Source organism: Lampetra planeri, chromosome 18 (assembly GCF_965212315.1).
Source record: "Lampetra planeri chromosome 18, kcLamPlan1.2.h2, whole genome shotgun sequence".
In the NCBI taxonomy this organism is placed as follows: Eukaryota; Metazoa; Chordata; class Hyperoartia; order Petromyzontiformes; family Petromyzontidae; genus Lampetra; species Lampetra planeri.
In genome coordinates, this window is record NC_136124.1 from 13,853,365 (window position 1) to 13,865,937 (window position 12,573).

At 52.7% G+C, this 12,573-nt stretch overlaps 1 protein-coding gene across 1 annotated transcript in view; it reads left to right on the forward strand.

Moving 5' to 3' along the window:
* The first annotated feature begins 2,599 nt into the window (after positions 1-2,599).
* Positions 2,600-12,573, forward strand: part of LOC144723750 (uncharacterized) — a 241,233-nt gene continuing 231,259 nt past the window's right edge. The window contains exon 1 of the mRNA XM_078602681.1: positions 2,600-2,801. The gene's annotated coding sequence lies outside the window, so the exon portion shown is untranslated. The remainder of the gene's footprint in view (positions 2,802-12,573) is intronic.

The window sequence follows — 12,573 nt, forward strand, 5'->3', positions numbered from 1 at the left end:
CACCACGTAACCCATCAAGCCTGGAGGAAAATCCTCTGTGCTGACACCACTTAACCCATCAAGCCTGGAGGGAAATCCTCTGTGCTGACACCACCTAACCCATCAAGCCTGGAGGTAGACCCTTTGTGCTGACACCACCTAATCCATCAAGCCTGGAGGGAAATCCTCTGTGCTGATACCACGTAACCCATCAAGCCTGGTGGGAAATCCTCTGTGCTGACACCGCCTAACCCATCAAGCCTGGAGGGAAATCCTCTGTGCTGATACCACGTAACCCATCAAGCCTGGTGGGAAATCCTCTGTGCTGACACCACCTAACCCATCAAGCCTGGAGGGAAATCCTCTGTGCTGACACCACGTAACCCATCAAGCCTGGAGGAAAATCCTCTGTGCTGATACCACTTAACCCATCAAGCCTGGAGGGAAATCCTCTGTGCTGACACCACCTAACCCATCAAGCCTGGAGGTAGACCATTTGTGCTGACACCACCTAACCCATCAAGCCTGGAGGAAAATCCTCTGTGCTGACACCACTTAACCCATCAAGCCTGAAGGGAAATCCTCTGTGCTGACACCACCTAACCCATCAAGCCTGGAGGTAGACCCTTTGTGCTGACACCACCTAACCCATCAAGCCTGGAGGGAAATCCTCTGTGCTGATACCACGTAACCCATCAAGCCTGGTGGGAAATCCTCTGTGCTGACACCACCTAACCCATCAAGCCTGGAGGGAAATCCTCTGTGCTGACACCACGTAACCCATCAAGCCTGGAGGAAAATCCTCTGTGCTGACACCACTTAACCCATCAAGCCTGGAGGGAAATCCTCTGTGCTGACACCACCTAACCCATCAAGCCTGGAGGTAGACCATTTGTGCTGACACCACCTAACCCATCAAGCCTGGAGGGAAATCCTCTGTGCTGACACCACTTAACCCATCAAGCCTGGAGGGAAATCCTCTGTGCTGACACCACCTAACCCATCAAGCCTGGAGTTAGACCCTTTGTGCTGACACCACCTAACCCATCAAGCCTGGAGGAAAACCCTCTGTGCTGACACCACATAACCCATCAAGCCTGGAGGGAAATCCTCTGTGCTGACACCACCTAACCCATCAAGCCTGGAGGGAAACCCTCTGTGCTGACACCACCTAACCCATCAAGCCTGGATGGAAACCCTCTGTGCTGACACCACGTAACCCATCAAGCCTGGAGGGAAATACTCTGTGCTGACACCACCTAACCCATCAAACCTGGATGGAAAGGCTCTGTGCTGACACCACGTAACCCATCAAGCCTGGAGGAAAATCCTCTGTGCTGACACCACTTAACCCATCAAGCCTGGAGGGAAATCCTCTGTGCTGACACCACCTAACCCATCAAGCCTGGAGGTAGACCCTTTGTGCTGACACCACCTAATCCATCAAGCCTGGAGGGAAATCCTCTGTGCTGATACCACGTAACCCATCAAGCCTGGTGGGAAATCCTCTGTGCTGACACCGCCTAACCCATCAAGCCTGGAGGGAAATCCTCTGTGCTGATACCACGTAACCCATCAAGCCTGGTGGGAAATCCTCTGTGCTGACACCACCTAACCCATCAAGCCTGGAGGGAAATCCTCTGTGCTGACACCACGTAACCCATCAAGCCTGGAGGAAAATCCTCTGTGCTGATACCACTTAACCCATCAAGCCTGGAGGGAAATCCTCTGTGCTGACACCACCTAACCCATCAAGCCTGGAGGTAGACCATTTGTGCTGACACCACCTAACCCATCAAGCCTGGAGGAAAATCCTCTGTGCTGACACCACTTAACCCATCAAGCCTGGAGGGAAATCCTCTGTGCTGACACCACCTAACCCATCAAGCCTGGAGGTAGACCCTTTGTGCTGACACCACCTAACCCATCAAGCCTGGAGGGAAATCCTCTGTGCTGATACCACGTAACCCATCAAGCCTGGTGGGAAATCCTCTGTGCTGACACCACCTAACCCATCAAGCCTGGAGGGAAATCCTCTGTGCTGACACCACGTAACCCATCAAGCCTGGAGGAAAATCCTCTGTGCTGACACCACCTAACCCATCAAGCCTGGAGGGAAATCCTCTGTGCTGACACCACTTAACCCATCAAGCCTGGAGGGAAATCCTCTGTGCTGACACCACCTAACCCATCAAGCCTGGAGTTAGACCCTTTGTGCTGACACCACCTAACCCATCAAGCCTGGAGGGAAATCCTCTGTGCTGATACCACGTAACCCATCAAGCCTGGTGGGAAATCCTCTGTGCTGACACTACCTAACCCATCAAGCCTGGAGGTAGACCCTCTGTGCTGACACCACCTGACCCATCAAGCCTGGAGGGAAATCCTCTGTGCTGATACCACGTAACCCATCAAGCCTGGTGGGAAATCCTCTGTGCTGACACCACCTAACCCATCAAGCCTGGAGGTAGACCCTCTGTGCTGACACCACCTAACCCATCAAGCCTGGAGGGAAATCCTCTGTGCTGATACCACGTAACCCATCAAGCCTGGTGGGAAATCCTCTGTGCTGACACCACCTAACCCATCAAGCCTGGAGAGAAATCCTCTGTGTTGACACGGTGGTCCGGTCCTTGCGTCAGGGTTTGGGGGTCGAGAAGGCGGAGTTTCGCCTCCGCCTCTCTTCCTCTCACCTCTTCCTCCTCGTCGTCGTCTCTCCCTCTCTCGTTCATCGACCCCGAACCTGGGACTCGAACTCATGACCCGGAGCGAGCGGTGCGGATTTCGCGGAGGTGCGACAGAGCGAGAGAGACAGTATTCGAGTGAGTTGGCAAAGCAGTGAGAGAGTGTGTAAGTATGGCTGTCCGTGTGTGTGTGTGCGCGTGTCACACACACGTGTCCGTCTGTAACTGCCGCGTGTACACGCGTGTATGTGTGTGCAGCACACGGCGCAATCTGTGTTTAGACGTGTACACGTGTTCGAGTGTGTACGCGTACAGCATAAGTAATGTACAGCATAGTTCATATACTGCACCCGCATCTGTGTGCACGTGTGTACTCTACAGTGAGTTTACACCTGTGTGCATGGTGTGTGTGCATGGTGTGTGTGCATGGTGTGTGTGCATGGTGTGTGTGCATGGTGTGTGTGCATGGTGTGTGTGCATGGTGTGTGTGCATGGTGTGTGTGCATGGTGTGTGTGCATGGTGTGTGTGCATGGTGTGTAATCTACAGTGAAGGTGCACACTAGTGGCCGTTCACAACACTTGCCCCAACAGTACAAGCGCGCGTGTGTACAGTCGAAGTGCGCGTGTGTGTACAAGTGTCTGTTATTTTCTTTGAACCTATCTACGTGACTTTACCGAAAGACCCAAGAATATGTCTGTACAAGTGTCTGTACACACTGCAGAGTACAAGTGTGTACTGTATCTACAAGAGCACACTCGTGCACGTACAAGAGCACACACTGCTTGTATTGTGTAATTTGTACTTTAAAATTCCGTCACCCTCGTTCGAAAGGCTGCCCTTTTAAAAGTTTAGTTGCATTTTATTAGAGCATTTTTCTTGCGTCTCCGTCGCCTGCCGGGGGGAAACTTCGCTGTGTCTTGTGTCACCAGAGGCTGGGAGTGCTGCTGCTGCACCGTGCTCTGTCTGGGTGGAGCGCTGCGCTACGGACCCGGCCGCCCGAGTTCGATTCCCGTTCACGGCCAATAACCAGTGACGATTATCTCATCCGGCCGTGGGCCTCCCCTAGGTCGACTCAGCCTCAAATGAGTACCTGGTACGGTGTGTAGACATCGCCGCTAGGGAGACAAAGGCGGCCGGGCGTGGTGCTGGCCACTCACCCCCTCGTGTGACACAGTGCCGTCCTTCATAGGTGCTTGCTAACATCACTTGCCCCAAAAGTTTGTTATGGCTATACGGGGGGTCTTTGTTTGTGTGTACTAATGTGTGTTTGTGTCTGTGTGTATCCCTGTGTATGTGTGTCTGTGTGTATCCATGTGTGTGTGTCTGTGTGTATCCCTCTGTGTGTCTGTGTATACCCCTGTGTGTGTGTCTGTGTATACCCCTGTGTGTGTGTGTGCCCCTGTGTGTGTGTCTGTGTGTACCCCTGGATGTGTGTCTGTGTGTACCCCTGGATGTGTGTCTGTGTGTACCCCTGGATGTGTGTCTGTGTGTACCCCTGTGTGTGTGTCTGTGTGTACCCCTGGATGTGTGTGTCTGTGTGTACGCCTGTGTGTATTTGTGTGTACCCCTGTGTGTGTGTCTGTGTGTACCCCTGGATGTGTGTCTGTGTGTACCCCTGGATGTGTGTCTGTGTGTACCCCTGGATGTGTGTCTGTGTGTACCCCTGTGTGTGTGTCTGTGTGTACCCCTGGATGTGTGTGTCTGTGTGTACGCCTGTGTGTATTTGTGTGTACCCCTGTGTGTGTGTGTCTGTGTGTACCCCTGTGTGTATTTGTGTGTATCCCTGTGTGTGTGTGTCTGTGTGTATGCCTGTGTGTATTTGTGTGTACCCCTGTGTGTGTGTCTGTGTGTGTGTACCCCTGTGTATGTGTCTGTGGGTACCCCTGTGTGTGTGTCTGTGTGTGTGTCTGTGTGTGTGTCTGTGTGTACGCCTGTGTGTATTTGTGTGTACCCCTGTGTGTTTGTCTGTGTGTGTACCCCTGTGTGTGTGTCTGTGTGTACCCCTGTGTGTGTGTCTGTGCGTACCCCTGTGTATGTGTGTGTGTGTCTGTGTGTACCCCTGGATGTGTGTGTCTGTGTCTACCCCTGTGTGTGTGTCTGTGTGTACCCCTGTGTGTGTCTGTGTCTGTGTACGCCTGTGTGTATTTGTGTGTACGCCTGTGTGTGTACCCCTGTGTGTGTGTCTGTGTGTATGCCTGTGTGTGTGTCTGTGTATCCCTGTGTGTGTGTCTGTGTATACCCCAGTGTGTGTCTGTGTATACCCCAGTGTGTGTCTGTGCGTACCCCTGTGTGTGTCTGTGTGTACCCCTGTGTGTGTGTGTCTACCCCTGTGTGTGTGTCTGTGTGTACCCCTGTGTGTGTACCCCTGTGTGTGTCTGTGTGTACCCCTGTGTGTGTCTGTGTGTGTGTACCCCTGTGTGTGTTTGTTTGTGTGGGGGGCAGTCGCGTAGTGGTTAGCGCGCTGCAGTACGAACCCGGCTATCCGAGTTCGATTCCCACACACGTCCAACACCAGTGACGATTATCTAAACCGGTCCTGGACCTCCCCTAGGGTGACTTAGCCTCAAATGAGTACCTGGTGCGGTGTGTAAACATCGCCACTTGGGAGACAAAGGCAAGCTGGGCGGAGTGTTGGCCACCCTCCCCCTCGCTAACAGGACTTGTCCCAAACAGTCTGTTAAAGGCTATACGGGGGATCTTTGTTTGTGTGTACTACTGTGTGTGTGTCTGTGTGTATCCCTGTGTGTGTGTGTCTGTGTGTATCCATGTGTGTGTGTTTGTGTGTATCCCTGTGTGTGTGTCTGTGTGTACGCCTGTGTGTATTTGTGTGTACCCCTGTGTGTGTGTCTGGGTGTACCCCTGTGTGTGTGTCTGTGCATACCCCTGTGTGTGTGTGTGTGTCTGTGTGTACCCCTGGATGTGTGTGTCTGTGTCTACCCCTGTGTGTGTGTCTGTGTGTACCCCTGTGTGTGTGTCTGTGTGTACCCCTGTGTGTGTGTCTGTGTGTACCCCTGGATGTGTGTGTCTGTGTACCCCTGTGTGTGTGTCTATGTGTATCCCTATGTGTGTGTCTGTCTGTGTGTACCCCTGTGTGTGTCTGTGTGTACCCCTGTGTGTGTGTCTGTGTCTACCCCTGGATGTGTGTGTCTGTGTACCCCTGTGTGCGTGTCTGTGTATACCCCTGTGTGTCTGTGCGTACCCCTTTGTGTGTGTGTCTGTGTGTACCCCTGGATGTGTGTGTCTGTGTCTACCCCTGTGTGTGTGTCTGTGTGTACCCCTGTGTGTCTACCCCTGTGTGTGTCTGTGTGTACCCCTGTGTGTGTCTGTGTGTGTGTACCCCTGTGTGGGGTGCGACAGGGATGTCCTCTGGCTCCCACATTATTTAACATCTATTTCGACTGCGTAGTTCGTGAAGCCTTCAATAGCTGTACCGGGGGAATTACCATTTGGTACAGATATAATGGGAGGCTGATCGACGCCCGGGTGCGATCAAGGGATGGCTCCCTATTGGTCAACCACGTTATGTATGCCGATGATTTGGTAATAGCTGCTCATTCAGAAGAGGAGTTGGAGACGCTGCTGCTGAGACTGGAGCGTGCCACTAAGAGGTGGGGCCTTACCATCAGCCCCACCAAAACTAAGCACCTGCCTGGGTATTTTGTACCATCGGGCACTCCACCCCCACAACTACCAATCGGTGATGGGGCAGTTGTGGAGAGAGTGGAGAGTTTCCCATACCTGGGCAGTGTGCTTATGACCGGCTCCAGTTTATCAGCAGAGGTCTCACTCCGAATCAGTCGAGCGGCAATATCTTTTCATCGGTTGCGTAACGCTGTGTGGAAGCTACCTGGTCTGTCGCTCCGCACGAAGCTTCAGGTCTTCTCGGCCACGGTCATTCCCTCCCTTCTCTACGCTTGCGAAACGTGGACCCCCCTAGTGGAGCATCTTCGCCGGTTGGAAACATTTAGGCTGGCCTGCCTACGATCCATCCTGGGTTTAACCAGGCTGGATTGTGTGAGGAGCTCACAAGTCCTTGAAAGATCTGGGCAAAGTCCCATCAGTGAGCTCCTCCGGCAGGCAAGGCTGCGTTGGCTGGGTCATGTAGCCCGCATGCCCAGCCACCGCATGCCTAAACAGCTTTTGTTCGGCCGGATCGAGGGGGCTAAACGGGCGCGGCACGGGCTAGAGAAGAGATGGAGTGATGTGGTACAGGAGGACGTGGAGCTGAGTGGACTTGCCGATGACTGGTACCAGCGGTGTCAAGATCGGCCTCAGTGGAGGAGGCTCGTGAAGGACGCTACTGGGCAGTTGGAGGCAGTCGCCCTCCAACAACAACGGAGGGCGGAGGAGCGACGCTCACAACAACGAGCGGAGCGCCGGGTGGCTAAAGCACAGCAAGTTGGCACAGTAGGGGGCACAGGTGGTGCATCAGCCAGTCATCTCGGTCATCTCGGTCAGTCGACCCGTGGCACCTGGGTCTGCCCCGTGACCTCCTGCCAGCGGGCGTTCGACACTTCACGTGGCCTCAGGGTGCACATGGCCTGGCACAAGCGTCGTGGTGACGTCACCGCCACTTAGTGGCGAATGGCGGTTGTTGTTGTTGTTGTACCCCTGTGTGTACCCCTGGATGTGTGTGTCTGTGTACCCCTGTGTGTGTGTCTGTGTGTATCCCTGTGTGTGTGTCTGTCTGTGTGTACGCCTGTGTGTATTTGTGTGTACGTCTGTGTGTGTACCCCTGTGTGTGTGTCTGTGTGCATGCCTGTGTGTGTCTGTGCGTACCCCTGTGTGTGTGTGTCTGTGTGTACCCCTGGATGTGTGTGTCTGTGTCTACCCCTGTGTGTGTGTCTGTGTGTACCCCTGTGTGTGTACCCCTGTGTGTGCCTGTGTGTACCCCTGTGTGTGTCTGTGTGTGTGTACCCCTGTGTATGTTTGTTTGTGTGGGGGGCAGTCGCGTAGTGGTTAGCGCGCTGCAGTACGAACCCGGCTATCCGAGTTCGATTCCCACACACGTTCAACACCAGTGACGATTATCTAAACCGGTCGTGGACCTCCCTTAGGTTGACTTAGCCTCAAATGAGTATCTGGTGCGGTGTGTAAACATCGCCACTTGGGAGACAAAGGCAAGCTGGGCGTAGGGTTGGCCACCCTCCCCCTCGCTAACAGGACTTGTCCCAAACAGTCTGTTAAAGGCTATACGGGGGATCTTTGTCATTGTGTGTCGTCGCACGCTCGTGAAGCTTCAGCACTACAATGTCACCCATCGCACATTGAGGAGTGGCCATCGGTGCCGGAACGTGACTTGGATCCCACTTAGGTTCACTCAGCCTTAACCGAGTACACAGTGATGTGCGTTGACACCAAATCAGTGTCTCCTCTTCCCTGTCTGCCCCGACTCGGAGATGGGGGACACTCCACATTACCATGGCAGGTACCAGTCTTCACACGGCGCCCCCCGCCCCCCACTTGTTCACCTCGCACAAAGTAGTAGAACCACCTTGGCTTTTTGAACCCCCTGAAGGTCAGGTAGCGTAGGAGTCGGCCCTCGACTGGGATTGGAACCTGCGATGCCTGATTGACAGCAGGGTGCGGAGCTCGCTGACACCGCAGCTGCCCTTTGAGGCCGAATGGAGGGGGATGCGTGGGGGTGGTGGTGCTCCTGCTGTGTTTGTACCCTGCGCTCACAGCAAAGTGGAGGTTGTGTCACTTTTATTCAGGCATTGGGGGTGGCATTTGGGCGCCGTGGTGGCTAGGAGATGTCAACTACCTCGCCTGGTATGCAGCAGGTCATGGGTTCGATCCCGACCCGGACGCCTACTGTATATTTGGAGTTTGCGTCTCTCTCTCCCCGGGGTCATGTGGCTTTTTCTCTGGATCCTCCTGGTTTTCCCTCCACATTTAGAATCGACATGCGTTCATGGTATTTTTCTGCTATAAATTTCCACTTGATCAGCCACTTAATCTGGAGTTATCATTTGCGATAGCTAGGTCACTTCTGAAAAATAGCTATATAGCTAATTGGCCTTACCTGGTGAAATAAAAAATAGTTTAGTTCAGTTTTATTCACCAGCTTTGGAAGGCCTCACCCAGCAGTGGGAAATCACATCCTTATGCCAGGGCCAGTATATCTATCCATAGGATGAGCATTGTTCCCTAACACGAAGTTTCAGTCGATTTACTGATTCTCAGATGGATGATGATGACGATGATGATCCGAGGTGACCCTGACGACCTGGGATGTGAACCTATAACTCGTAACTCTCGTGAAATCCCACGAGTCGGGCAATCAGGCCGAGGCTACGGTAGTAGCCCCGTGCGGCGTGAGAGAGGAGGTGTGCCGGTGAGCCTGCCCCTGTGGCACGCGCCGCCGCTGCCGCCACCGCGCAGGGACATCCGCGGTGACATCCACGATGCCAGCGGTGACATCCGCGGTGCCCAACCGTACCCCGGGGTGTCCTCGTGCAACCGCCATGGCTCCTTGCTTCTTCTGCACAAGTTAAAATGGCCGCCTTTGTTAAACGCGCCAAAAACAGCAACATTTTTGCCATTTTTTTTGTACGAATGTTGGCCGCGCCGTCGTGTTTGTAGGTCGATGAAGGATACGATTGTGGGTTGTGATGGTCTAGGATTATGTTGCTTACGTTTGAGTAGGCGTGCGGTTGGAGGGAGAATGTGGATGATTTTTTTTTACAAAAGCTGCAACCATTTAATAAAATAAACTCCGGCGTCTCCCCGACCGGTGTCCGGTGCCGCACCGCCTGGTTCTGCCACCCCGTTGGCATCGCTCTATGAGCCGCGTGACGCCACCTCTGACCTCGGCGTGTCTCCGCTGTGCTTCGAGTCCTCGTTATTATTGAACGGGTTTGGGGGCTTCCTGGGGTTGTGATTCCACGCGAGGATTGGGCCGTCCCGTCAGTCATGCAGCAAGAACGTACGCCGTCGTCTCGTGATGATTGTGCGACCAAGCTGCTGCGGGGCGTTTAGCTATTCCTCTGACGTTCTTGTGAATTGTCATTGACTGTAATGAATTAATATGTTGTCTTTTACGTGATGAGCCCAGTAAAGGTGGCACTTCTCAACTCTTTTACTCTTTTGGATGATTACCGCCAGTTTCTCACTCTGTATGGCTACCAGCGTCACATTTTGTCAGGAAGGAAGAACATTCGAACTCCACTGTACAGATGGTACAGAAAAAGTCTACTTGCTGTACTGTCCCACACAGGCTCCACCTTGTCTGTCAGACGAGGAGTGTGGAATTCACTGCGTCACGGCTGGCATCCCGCCATGGTTAAACAATCACACTCTGGGCACGTATGCTCAGGGGTAGAGTGTGTGTGAGGTTATTTTTGATTTGTCAACAAATTCACTTCAGAGTAGCGTCTATAATTTAATTGCGGGCATTCACTAAATACATAACTCTGCAGCGCGGAAGAATTCGATGTTTGACTTATGAGAACTTTGGACCTGATCGCGCTGTCGGTGGCGTGTTGTGTTTGTTTACGATAACACCGCTGTATACACCGTGTCAGTGCCCCGCGAGCGGCTCTGAAAATATGCCACCATTGGCCCATGCGTGCAGTGGTTTTTATCAACAAAAATCTTACCTAAAGTTGGGAGTTGTTGGGGTCCTTACCTTGACTTGCAGAGCTCCTTGGCAGCACCAGGCTGTGATGACTATGCCCGTGGCCTCTAATCCAGCACTGTGGAGGCAGCAGCGAGGCTTGGTGGATCGCGGATGTTGCGAAACTCCCTTCCCGTTGGCATCGAGGAGGTTCCATACCCTGACTTGCCAAGGAGCAGGCGGCACAGCAAAAAAATGTGGACGCCACCTGTTTCATCTGTTTGGGATAGAGTGTTGTCCCCTTGAGCATGCAGGTTTTCTCCGAGAGCTCCAGTTCTCCCCCCACATGTAAAGACTCATAATGCCTTCATATATTGAGGACTGCAGATCTTGTGACAGGGAGAATTAGGTGCTGGCCCACCGGCTCACTGGTTAACCGGCTCCCTTTCCCACTTGTCTGGTTCCTCGCTCCTCCCAGTCGTTATCTTTCTTCGAAGAGTGAGTGTATGCTCTGCGGCACGTCGAAAGTTGACATTACTATTATCATTATCGTCATCATCACGTGTATTGTGTGTGTTTTTTTTAATTTAAAAAGTTGCCAAGCACAGGCCCAAAGGATCGAAACGTTAGGGGTCCACCGTGGCCTCCGTACCGTACGTGCGGTTTCAGAATGAAGCTCCTTCGCAGCGTCTCCCACTCGTGGAGCTCGGAAAACCGTGCTCACCGTCAGGATTCACATCTGTGAGCAGTGGCGGAAACTCTAAATTCAAGAGAGACATGGTCAGGGGACTCCAGAGCAATTAGCGTCGTAGTTCTGTAAATCGTAGTTAATTGTATTTGCATTGTATTCGTGAATGCAATTCTACATAATGATGATGCTGCTGCTGAAATTGTAATTACAATTGACACCTGGTCTACTCCGCAGGACAGTCACTGTGGACTCTCCAAGAAGTTGGAGTAATCTCTCAAGATCCCATCAGGGACCAGTCTGACTGACTCTTCCCTTCAGGGACCAGTCTGTCTGACTCTTCCCATCAGGGACCAGTCTCTCTGTCTCTTCCCATCAGGGACCAGTCTGTCTGTCTCTTCCCATCAGGGACCAGTCTGACTGTCTCTTCCCATCAGGGCCCAGTCTGACTGTCTCTTCCCATCAGGGACCAGTCTGACTCTTCCCATCAGGGACCAGTCTGACTGTCTCTTCCCATCAGGGACCAGTCTGTCTGTCTCTTCCCATCAGGGACCAGTCTGACTCTTCCCATCAGGGACCAGTCTGACTGTCTATTCCCATCAAGAGACCGATCTTTCTGTCTATTCCCATCAGAACCCAATCCTTCTGTTTAATCCCATCACAGACCGGTCTGTCTCTCTGTCTATGGTTGAAAGTTAAAAGTGTTTCTGCTCCGATGGATGTTCAGTACTCCAGATTGGCAGCCCAGAGTCGGTGGTGGAAATTCCACATTACGTCGGGGGTCAGTTTCTGTACAACACGTGTGGAAGGTGCTGTGAGGGTGCTGTGTTAGTGGGGGGGCGCATCGGGAAGGTGCTGTGTTAGTGGGGGGCACATCGGGAAGGTGCTGTGAGGGTCCAGTGTTAGTGTGGGGCGCATCGGGAAGTCGCTGTGAGGGTGCAGTGTTAGTGGGGGACGCATGTGGAAGGCGCTGTGAGGGGGTGGTGTTGGTAGTTTTGTGTTTTTTTCCCTCTTACCCTCTCTCTGTCTGGGGAGCTGTACAGATTCGGTGTTTGTGGCAGGCCGTAGGACACCCTGTCGCGAATCAGTCCAGTGAGTGTTTCGTGTCTCATTAGATATTCCAGTGGATACCTGCTGCACGGCACTAAACTACGTTGAAGCAAAATTACTTCGTGTTAGTGTTGCAGTAACTGTGGGGATGTAACCACACTGCATTCTTTGAAGGTGCACTGTTTAACTCCAGCACTACAGCGGTGTTGTTATTTGGTTTCGCCCTTGTTAAGGATCATCAGTATTTCACAGCCTTGTGCTGCCAGCGGCTCTGTTGTGATTCAGAAACGCCTTGCCAGCGCTCTGGGGCTCAGAAAAACCCATGGAAGTACGTTATTGTGACCTCGTAGAGATCTGAGGAAGCAGGGCGACGGAACGTGTATAAATCCAGAGTTGTGGTGCGGCAATAACAGCAGTCTGAGAGGGTGGTCGTGGTTTGCTTACATTTCAGAAAGTGTTTTGCGGTTGGTAGAAATCTGAGGAAGCACATGGATCCTGACAAAAACATATGGAAGCTCTTGAATTTCCAAAAACTCCCATGGAGCATATGGGACTTCCATAAATGTGAAGAGGTGTGCAGTACTCACAGCAGTCTGAGACAGTGATGCATGT